This window comes from Prionailurus bengalensis, chromosome E1, assembly GCF_016509475.1.
Source record: "Prionailurus bengalensis isolate Pbe53 chromosome E1, Fcat_Pben_1.1_paternal_pri, whole genome shotgun sequence".
Taxonomy (NCBI): Eukaryota; Metazoa; Chordata; class Mammalia; order Carnivora; family Felidae; genus Prionailurus; species Prionailurus bengalensis.
The window spans coordinates 7,142,638-7,153,571 of NC_057347.1; the positions used below are offsets into that span (position 1 = coordinate 7,142,638).

Consider the following 10,934-nt stretch of genomic DNA (forward strand, 5'->3'; position numbering starts at 1 on the left):
TGCTACTACTTGACTTTTCCAGAGTGTCCTTCTACATTATAACCAAAGAAATGCTGGACTAGTTTTCTGTTTGGAATTCTAGTTCTAAGAAGACCAAACCCAAACCCAAACAAGCTGTATGAGGAGGTCCTAGACCTACAAGGAGGGTGCTCTGGGCTGAAAGGTACAGTGTGGGTTAAAGTCACCCTGAGGCACTCAGCCCCCATCGCAGCCACATCTGTGTGCCTGTTGACAGAGGCAGGGAGCAAGGGAAAGTCAATCTCACCGTCCAGCCCTCCCTCGCTCCTTCACTCTGGTTATTCTCACCACGGCACTGGGGTGTGTGTGTAAAGTCTCATCCTGATGGATTGTGATTCTTCGGTTTTCAGATCGAGCCTCAGTGATTTTTTTTACAAACTCAGTTGGAACTTTTCCCATTGCAAATGATAGAAAACACAATAACGGTTTTTTAAAGGATGGTATTCTTGTGTGTACCTGAGGGGCTCAAGGCTTCAAGCTTAGACGGATCTAGTGCCTCGGGTGACACAGCTGTCCTCTTCTCTCTGCTCCCATGTTGGTTTGTTCTTGGGTTCCAGGGGGTGACAAGGTGGCTGCCTGCCAGGTTCAATCCAGCGTAAGGGGAACATCTTTCTCCGGTCACTTTCGTGAAAGTCCAGGGATTTTCGCTGGCCATCCAGATCCCAGTCGCCAGGGAGGGGAGATTGGTTGCTCTGACTGGCCAAAGTGGAGTCTTACCTCAGCCACATGATACGCTGGGATTGGGGGTGGGGGTTACTCAAAGAACTTACTGTTTCCTGAAATGTAGAATAAATAGTAGATCCATTAATAACATCCCTGCTGGTTCTTATGACTACTTAAAAAAAATTTTTTTTTAATGTTTCATTATATTAGAGAGAGACAGAGTGCGGGTCGGGGAGGGGCAGAGAGAGAGGGAGACAGAATCCAAAGCAGGCTTCAGGTTCCACGCTGTCAGCACAGAGCCCAGTGTGGGACTGGAGCTCACGGACTGCCCGTGAGATCATGACCTGAGCCGAAGTCAGATGCTCAACCGACTGAGTCATCCAGGTGTGCCCCCCACCCCATGACTACTTTTACAAAAAGTTCCAAAACCAGTAGGAAATAGGATTCCTTGGGTGACCACTTCTGCGACCTCCCCTCATGCCTGTGACTGTAAGGCAAGAAGCAAGGACAAATGTCATCTCTCTGCAGCTTGAGTTCTTAAAAATAATTTGCTTTTAACAACTTTTCAATACACGGTTTTCTTTGAATGTCAAGCATTTTGAAAGCACGTAGACATGTATCAGTAGTTCCTTGGGCAGATCCACATAAGCTCTGAAGGGGGCAGAAGCTATAGAAGGAGTCCCAAGTAAAATCAGAAAAGCCTTGGAGAGAATCAGTTAGTGCATGAAAAATAGCAATTTGTGCACATTACGGGAACCTCTAGGCGTGTTATCCTTAGCAACGTGATTTTATTAAGCGATGTCTCTAAGCACAAGGAAAAGATTATTTTAGTTCATTTAATTATTCCCAAAGTGTTTTTTAATGATATTAGAAAAGTTTTTTTTTTTTTAATGTTTGAGACAGAGAGAGACAGAGCACGAGGAGGGGAGGGGCAGAGAGAGAGGAGACACAGAATCTGAAGCAGGCTCCAGGCTCTGAGTTGTCAGCACAGAGCCCAACACGGGGCTCGAACTCACAAACCGCGAGATCATGACCCAAGCTGAAGTTGGACACTTAACCGACTGAGTCACCTAGGTGCCCCATTTTGACAGTCGTTTCCAGTGGCAAACACATTCATCTACATATGTAGAAATGACTATTTTTATATTAAAAGGTATATAAAAATAAAACGGTATATATATTCACACACACACACATGTACCCACACATAACTATTATTTGACTTGAATCTATAGCCTGAGGTAACGAGGAAATAAAAGGTCAGACTTCCAAACACAAAACACATGTATATTGAGAGCACCATAAGCTGGAAAGAAAAAACAAAAGTTTTCTCAGATTTTTCGTCATTTTTTTAGCTTCACGAACAGCAGAGACGCTTCTTCTCGATTAAATTTCATACTTCTGAGTTTGATCAAATCCTAAAACGCCAATCAGACTGTGGCTTTTAAACCACTATGGGTCATTAAGGAAGGATGGACACTAAGAGCATTATATTATCCCATCTTTATCTCGTTACGAAAAATGAGAACTTGTACGCGTGTTTTCAGTCCCACAGTTTCCTTGTAAACTCATGAGAAGCCCAGTGCTCCAAGTCTCTGAGGACGGCGTAGTTACAGGTGGACACCAAATACTCTTTTTTCCACATGCCCTCCCCCAGTACACAGGGTTTGTGTTTCCCTGTTGACTGTCTGAAGAGTCCCGATGAAGTCAGGACCTTCACATCCATGGGCTCAGAACTGGAGAGTATCCTTGATGTGCAGATGTTGTTGCTCTCAAATTTCCTGCTGGCAGTCTCCTAAGAAACACTGAAAGCTTCTCAGGAATTTGAATTACCCAGTTAATAGAGAGGTGTCTGCTCCAGCTGAGAACTTCTCAGCTTTACTCAAGCCTGATCAGTATTCTGGGGGAGAGTTGTTCCCCAAGTACAAAACGGACTTGCTGCTCCTTGTGGGACCGGAAGGGGGAGCCATTGTGTAAAGGTATCAGAGGCTGTTCAGCTTTTCGGTGTAGATGAAGAAAAGTCACAGCCTAGAAATACGTAACGGGTGGCACAGCACAAAGGAAACCAATGCTGTTACAGTGCAATTCTGGAAAGAGTATTTGGGTAAAGATGGCAGTCATCATATTCCCACTTAGGTGACCAAGAAGGAATAGAGAAAAATCTTTACCCATCTTAGAAATTACTAATGGCTGCCATCAATATGTCAGAAATCTTAAGGTTCTTTTGTAGCACAGATTGAAGAAGCGAATGTATTGGTGAGTGGGCTTCGGTGCTTGAAGCCTGACTGCAGAATAAGTTGAGGGACTCCCTGAAAGGCGCCCAGGTATCTAGAAGTAGCAGGTGTAGGGGCGCCTGGGTGGCGCAGTCGGTTAAGCTTCCGACTTCAGCCAGGTCACGATCTCGCAGTCCGTGGGTTCGAGCCACGCGTCAGGCTCTGGGCTGATGGCTTGGGGCCTGGAGCCTGTTTCTGATTCTGTGTCTTCCTCTCTCTCTGCCCCTCCCCCGTTCATGCTCTGTCTCTCTCTGTCCCAAAAATAAATTTAAAAAAAGTTGAAAAAAAATTTTTTTAAAAAAGAAGTAGCAGGTGTTCCTCAACTTGGACAGGTTGGCATTGGGTGAGCTTTGTTCCTATCTCTGACAACAGCTCAAAGCACCAGCAATCACATGGGGCAGGGAAACCAGCTGTGGCATTTGTCCTTGACTTACACCAGCAGGAGCCATACCAGTAATGAAGGCAGGCACTGATTCTGCAGACTTCCGGTCCTACAACCGGGAAGTGTAGCCTGAGGCACAAAGGCATCCTTCACAGTTGGCATTTGCTCCTCCTCCTTATGGAGAAGTGGACCTCAAGTGGCAAAGTAAAAGTAGCCTTCTCATTCTTTCTTTTCTTGAGTTTGAAAGACTTAGAAGTGTTACAGTTAAAGCAGATCAAACTAAACCCATTTACTCACCGCTTTAAGGGTGAGCAAACAGAAAAAGGAGACACAAAGAAGGGAATGGGTGGCATAGGCGATGTGGATTAAGGAGCGCGCTTGTGATGAGCACCGGCTGATTTATTTTAGTGTTGAATCACTACACCAGAAATGAATGGAGCACCGTAGGTTCACTAACTGGAATTAAACGAAAAACTTGAAAATCCACCGAGAAAAGATTGTGCCAAAGAAGAGAAACAATCTGCAAAATCTCTCCAAGGTAGCCCGTGAAATGAAATTCCTACATGAGAGAGAATACAGGGTTAGGAAATCTCTAATTGGTATTCTGACCAAGTGTGAGAGGACCTAGCATCTTTGCAGCTAGAGTAGGCAGTCATAAAAAGGTACAGCTCTGAAGTCAGGCAGATTGTTTACAGACAAAAAGCAGGCTGGTTAAATTTTAAAATGCCATGAAAGGAGTGAACTGAAGAGAGACCGCCACAGGACACTGAATCACTCAAGTAGAAGGAAGTTGAAGAAAGTCAGAACTGAGAGGAGAAGCATCCTGACTCTAAGTGGATGAGAAAAAAAAATGAAAGGAGACACGTTTTGTGTATTAAGAATAACAGAAGCAAAAATAGAGCAGATCAGGGAGAAGAAATCACCAAAATAAGAGAAGAGAAAGTTGGTAAAATGAATAAGGGTTACATTTTGTTTAAATCCCAGAGAAGATTTATTTAATAAAGTTGTTCTTTGGGTGAAACTGATCAAGTACCTTTATATCGTGGCCCTGAGCGAGGATGGACGTGGTCCCTGTTCCAACAGAGCCAGATCTGCCTCGTAAGGCAGACCAGCCTCAACCAGCAGCACAAAGCACAGAAAGTTCTGGGAGAGAAGTGGCAAGCTTATAAGAGGGGCACTTTAATTGGCCGAGGGGAGGGGATCAGGAGTGATTTTTCCAGAAGACATGATATTTTAGCAGACTTGAAGAATACGCAGGCATTATCTGGATAAATAAATAAAAAAAAAAAATCTCAGGGAGCAGAAAGGGATGTAATCCAGGTGGAGGTCACAGCCTGGAGAAAGTCTCAACACTGGAAGAGAGTGGTAAAAACAACAGGAAAAATTCCTGTGAGCCTGGAAAAATCAAAGATGAGTTAATGAGAGTGAAGGAAAACCAGAGTCTACATTACAAATGATCTTGTCGTCTCTAGGATTCACTTTAGCCATTATTCTAGGATTGAGGATGTAACACAAAGATAAAGACTTTTAGTAATGAGTACATGCGTGTTTTCAAAAGGACACTCCAGTGATAACGTGGAGAATGAGCACTGGAACAGCAAGACTAATTGTGGGAGATCAATTAGGAGGCCACCACAAGAATTTAGGGAGGGAAAGGTAATCTTTAGTGGCCCTGGGAATGGAGGGAAGTAGGTAGATGTGAGAAATTTTTAAGAGGTAGAAGTGACTTTAAATTCATTAGATGTGGGTATCAGGAAGAAGGGGGAGTCAGGGACGACAGCCATGTGGAAATGCCATGTGGAAAATCTTGCCCCAGATCACTTAGTATTTGGAAGAACTCTGCAAGGAAGGGTATTTGGAAGGGAGGACTAGGTTTCCAACATGGCCTGACAGTGAAGTGATAGAAAATTTACAAGAGTTTTTTTTTTTTTTTCTCATCAAAGAAGTGCTTCAATTGGAAGACAAAGGAGAGATTTAAGAGAAAGTATAAAGACATATGTGGAAAAGAGATAAATGCATGACAAAAGATTGCATCTTATGTGTTGGGAAAGGATAGGAGATGCGATATGAGGTATGAGACATGAAGTAAAATGAGAGCCACTCTGAGGTATATTCTAGACATAAGTTTTTAAACATCATGTTTAGTGGGAAAATGCAGTAAGTAAGCGGAAGGAAATCAACAACGGAAATGAGAGCTAGAAGCAGTCTGTCACCAGATGGCGACTGCAAATATCAGACCACCGTGGGACAACACTTACAAGATTTCAAGGTGGAAAGATTGTGAGACCAGGATTTTATACCCAGCTGTTGTTTATGTCAGAGGGTGCTAAAAATTCTTGGAAATGCAAGGGTGCAGAAGATATAGCAGTTTGTTGAAGATGCAGCAACCAACATACACTTCTTGTAAATGTACTCAGAGCAAATTAAGAAATGAATGAAGGTTAGGAACATGGCTTCTATACCAAGATGGCGATTAAACAAATATATACCTCCACCAGCTCTTCTTCAAATCCCAGGAAAGTAACTAAAGGAGTAAAAGAACAAAATGAAATCCTTAGCAGTCCCAGAAGACAGAGAAGTTTTTATCAGCAGATATTTTAAGGAATTTTAGAAAATTGTAAAGTAGACTGGTTTGATGGAAAATAGAGCCAAGAAAATCACAAACAAATAGAGACATCTGGAATGGGTCACTGAAGAAGGGAGTACCAGTCTTCCCCACAGAGCCCTGGAAAAATGCCAAGATCATCATCAACAAGAGCTGGAAATATTTGTTGAATGATGTTAAATGAATGAGCAGCTTGTGTGGCAATTAGCAGCATAATTAATTGAAGGGTTGCCAGCCCAGCTCGACTGGTCCTCAGTTCTGGCACACAGGCGGCTGGCTGTGGGATTTTCACTTTGGATGTAATAGATGAGATGAACTCTAGAAATAAAGTGGCAGCACTGTCTTCCAGAAAGGGAAAAATAATAGGAAAGGGATTGTGCAGACCAGTGAAATGACCTAAAACTCCCTGCTTCCAGGCAAATACCTTGCTTGGCTTACTCTTGAGTTTTTGAGATGAGACCTTAACGTGCTTATGTGCTTTCTGCTTGCACAGCTTGAAAAGAGGTCCATTGGCAGAACATCCCCCCACCATCCACCCAAAGAGGACCGAATATGGTCCCAGTCAGGGCAGAGAATGGGACCCTCCACAGCTACTGAGGAAGGCCAGTGGAGGGACCAACATTGACTCAGGTACAACGTGTAAAGAGCCAAATAAACTTACAGGAGTTGATATGCCGATTGTCAATTCCCTTTTCGTCTGTACCCTCCCCCACGTCCCCAAAAGTCACTATCACCTCTTCCAGCTGATGACTGTGGTGTTTTCCTGCATATCTCTAAGTGATGTGTTGGTCTTTCTGCTTCTTGATTTTTTTTTTTAATTTGAGAGAGAGAGTACACATGCAGAAGTTGTGGAGAGGGGTGGAGGGAGAGAGAGGATCTTAAGCAGGCTACCTGCTCAGCATGGAACCCAGCGTGGGGCTCGATCTCACATCCCTGGGATCATGACCCTGAGATCAAGAGTTGGGCACTCAACTGACTGAGCCACCTAAGCACCCCTTCTTCTTGATTTTTTAGCTTTATACCTTTTCACTTGCTGCTAGGGAAGATGAGGCTGTAACTTTGCTCAGTAGTCTACGTATTTATTACCAGGGTAACACAGACTCTCCAGAAGTCATCTGAATCTCTTCTCAATACACTCATTCACATTAATCATGCTGACACTTTAAGAAATCCCTTCACAGCTTGTTTCAGTGTGGAATGGTTTTCCTCCACAAGGGTTATCTGAGGTTCTCCGATCTTCACCATCCTGGTGATTTTTCATTTCTTTTCTCTTGAGTGGATACCCTGTTTCTTTGATCTCAATACTTATTTCTGGGTTTACTCCCTAGTTTGGGTGGAGCATGTCCTCCAGTAGCTTTTCTTGGAGGGATGAATAGGCGGTAAATTTTTTTAGACCTTCAGTTGCTGAAACTTTATATTTCTGCCTGACACTTGGTTGATAGTTTAGCTGGGTACATAGTTTTAAGAATAGGGATAGGAAAATACCTCATGCTTTTCTTTACATCTGCAGGATTTCCTGTTAAGAAGTCAGGAGCCCCCGGGATTCTTGATCTTTTCTGTAGAACTTTTCATTTATTTTTCTCTCTGGGAGACTGTGGGATTTCCTCATTGTACCCAATCTTTGTTTGCCCAATTACATTGAATAGAAACTAATTTCTAACGTGATTTCAACCAAGCCTTCTTATTTTAGGCCCCTATTTTCCCTTTACCTCCACTTCCAGAAGCTGCTCATATGTATGCTCACTGAAACTTTTGAGGGTTCTGTGGTATAATCTGTTTTCTCTACCATTGGCTTCAATTCAGCCTTCTTAAATAATAAGCCTCTTATTAATCATCCATCTGCTTTTAGATTTTAAAATTTTGTTGCTCTGCAGGGTAACTGGGTGGCTCAGTTGTTTAACCACCCTACTCTCGATCTCAGTTCAGGTCTTGCTCTCAAGTCGTGAGCTCAAGCCCCACATTCGGCTCCATGCTGGGTGTGAAGCCTACTTAAAAAAAAATGGTTGCTGTTGTCCCTCCTGCTCTATCTTTATGTTTATTTTATGAAATTCCCCATTGTTTTCCTTATAATGGGGTTTTGGGAGGGAAGGAGTACACACACATGTGGTTAATATGCCATCTTGATCTGGAAGTTCATTTTTAGTGTATTTGGTAATGGAAATAATGTACCTGATTATATCCAGCTCTCTACATTGGGGAGGTCTTGGGCATCTGTGTTAATCAATATAGGCTGGTAATGAGCTATAGCAGTAGCGAACCCAAAACTCGAGTGGCTTTATACAACAAAGATACAATTTTTACTTTTGTTGAATGTCCATTATGGGTGGAGGTGGTTCTGCCCCATGGTTCTCCCTGGGGATTGACAGAGGCTTAACCATCTTGCAGCTGAACAGTCAAAAACATCCAACCTTCTTGGTTCCCGTAGGAGGGACAGAGAGAGCTGGAGAATCTCACATTGGCAAATGAGTATTTTAGAGTGATACGGTCATATTTTGTCGGCCAGGATGTTTCATGACCATGATTTACTGAAAGAATAGGAAAGTCTCATCCGTACAGATATTTGAAAACAAGAGAGATATTAAGGGAACCCTGGAAGTCTCCACCCTCACACCTACCTACATCTTTGGGTAAACATTATAGATCCAACTCTATTCAGTGGCTTAAAAAGACATGTAGTCTATTTATCTGTACCGTGGCACATCAAGATAAACATCCAACATTGGTGGGTAGCTATGCTCTATACCAGATGCATTTTATGTTCACAGCGGCACTCCTTAGACTCAGAAAAGTTATGTAACATGTCAAGAGTCCCTTCACACACAGGTAGGAACTAGAGAGAAAGTCACACTAAGGGCTAATTGTGAAAGAGCGTAACGCTAAGCCCCCAAACATCTCTGCACCTTCCCACCTTTCTCCTGCAGGCGATGTGCCATTATGTTTGAAAACACAACGTGGGGGCACCTGGGTGGCTCTGTGGGTTAAGTGTCTGACTCTCGGTGTTGGCTCAGGTCATGATCTCATGTTTCCATGAATTCGAGCCCCGTGTTGGGCTCTGCACTGACAGTGTAGATCCTGCTTGTGATTCTCTCTCTTCCTGTCTCTGTACCCCTCCCCACTCATGCTGTCTCTGTCTCTCTCAAATAAATTTTTTTAAAAACTTAAAAAAGAAAAAAAAACAACAACCAAGGAAAGGTATCTGTTGAGAAAGATGGAGGTTGATAGTGAGGAACAAGACGGAACATGTGGAAGCCTCGTCATGGAAAAGCTGAAGACATCATGCCAGGATTCTCTGAAAATAGAAGAGACAAGAGAAAAATAAAAAGCCCAACTCAGTGACTGTGGTGCTTCTGTGGTTACCTCGGTTGACTCAGTGTAGCAAAAGTGGGAAGGTTGGATGCGTTGTGTGTCCATTTCTACAAGCAGGAATTGCCTAACCGTGGAATAGACATGATGTGATTTCAAATAATACACAATAAACTGGAAGTTTTCTTACTGGTGTTTCTAAATTCACTTTCTTTCATCATGCATCACCTTAGATACAGTAATCAAGCTTCTAAACATATGGAGCTAAATGATGAAATCTTAAAATCCTGAAATACAGAAATGTCAGAATAACAGAGCGTTAAGATATTTCTGCTCTGGCCACCATCTTTGCTCCCACAGGGCTCCTTAGTATCTCCTGATAATCTTCAACATTTACTCACCTCTCATCCCACATCAATTATAAGAAGCATCGTGGGATGGAGACACGAACCCTTTTAAATACAATTTCTGATGGTGCTGCTCTCCCTTCAAGTTCAGAAATCTTCCCCTATAAGAAGATGAATTTTAGAACAGAAGCATATTAAGTGGATGGTTATGACCAATATTGGGAGGTAATTATCGGCTGGTGAATGGCGGACCAGCTAGCAGTATTCTGGCACAATGTTCAATGGAAAATGCTTCTGGGTTAGCTAGGGCTGTAGCTCAAAAAGGGTTTCATTTCCCTAGGAAGACAGAAGATGCTGTGGGAGGGAAAGAAACTGGAGGAGAATTTGATGACTTAGGGAAGTGGGTCCTTGAGCGTGGCCCAGACTGTCCCTTTAGTCAGGGAACTTGGATTTTGATTAATGTTAAAACCTCATGATACGAAAAAGAAATCCTGGATTTCTCTGGGATTTCTCTGGGACCCACGCTGAAACGTGGGTCTTCTAGAGGGGTTTACAGTTGTGTTCATAATTCTCTCTCTCTCTTTTTTTTTTATCTGTATAACAGACTGTAAGATGAACACAGTCACTTTCCCTGTTGAACACAAACGTGGCTTCTGAAATAAATCCAGGAAAGCCAATCACTTGTCCCGAGTAGTTACTGGGTTTTGGCGTCCGGTCCACCCAAATCAAAATCGAAAAGCTGACCAAAATGGCACCTGACTTACTCTTCCATGGTCTCTTTCCTGTCTTCCTCATCGGGGCATAACCTTCTCAAGGGTTATCACACCTCCCAAACTAATCCTAGGCAAGGAGTGAGCTAATATGTTCGATGATGAGAATGCCTTCCAGAAGAGTAAATTTCAAGAGAAAACAGGCTTCAGAAGAAGAAATGGCAAGACAGGCTTTTGGTCTGAGGCTGAATGGTGTGTTCCCCAAAGGGGGGGAATAAATAGGAAATCCGACGGGGAGGGACTTACGGGGGAATGTCCAGAGTGGAGGCCGCAAGCATTGGGAGGCCAGCACTGAGCCAACAAGCATCAATTCATTCAACACTTAGAGCGAAAACCTACTGAAGTAAGTGTATTGCATCCTCTACGTCGCAGATGAGGGGACCTCTATGACATGGATGGAACACTGATGTCATATTTAAGGCCATGAAGATTTGAACTGAGGGAGGGTTGCCTGACAACAGAGCCCTGTTCTTCCTTCTCCACAAGAGGCCTGGGATTCGAACCCATGGTGGAGGCCAACACCAAACACCTTGTGACCGCTAACATCCCAATGTCCAAGGGTGGCCTGGGGGG

The 10,934-nt window shown here is 43.3% G+C and overlaps 1 long non-coding RNA gene across 1 annotated transcript; it reads right to left on the reverse strand.

Moving 5' to 3' along the window:
• Nucleotides 1–440: 440 nt before the first annotated feature.
• On the reverse strand, nt 441–10,715 carry LOC122484977. The gene is made up of 3 exons (XR_006297754.1): nt 10,608–10,715; nt 9,646–9,752; nt 441–794 (listed from the first exon to the last, which is right to left on the reverse strand). It is a non-coding gene; the product is annotated as an uncharacterized LOC122484977 (long non-coding RNA).
• Between the last annotated feature and the right edge of the window lie 219 nt (nt 10,716–10,934).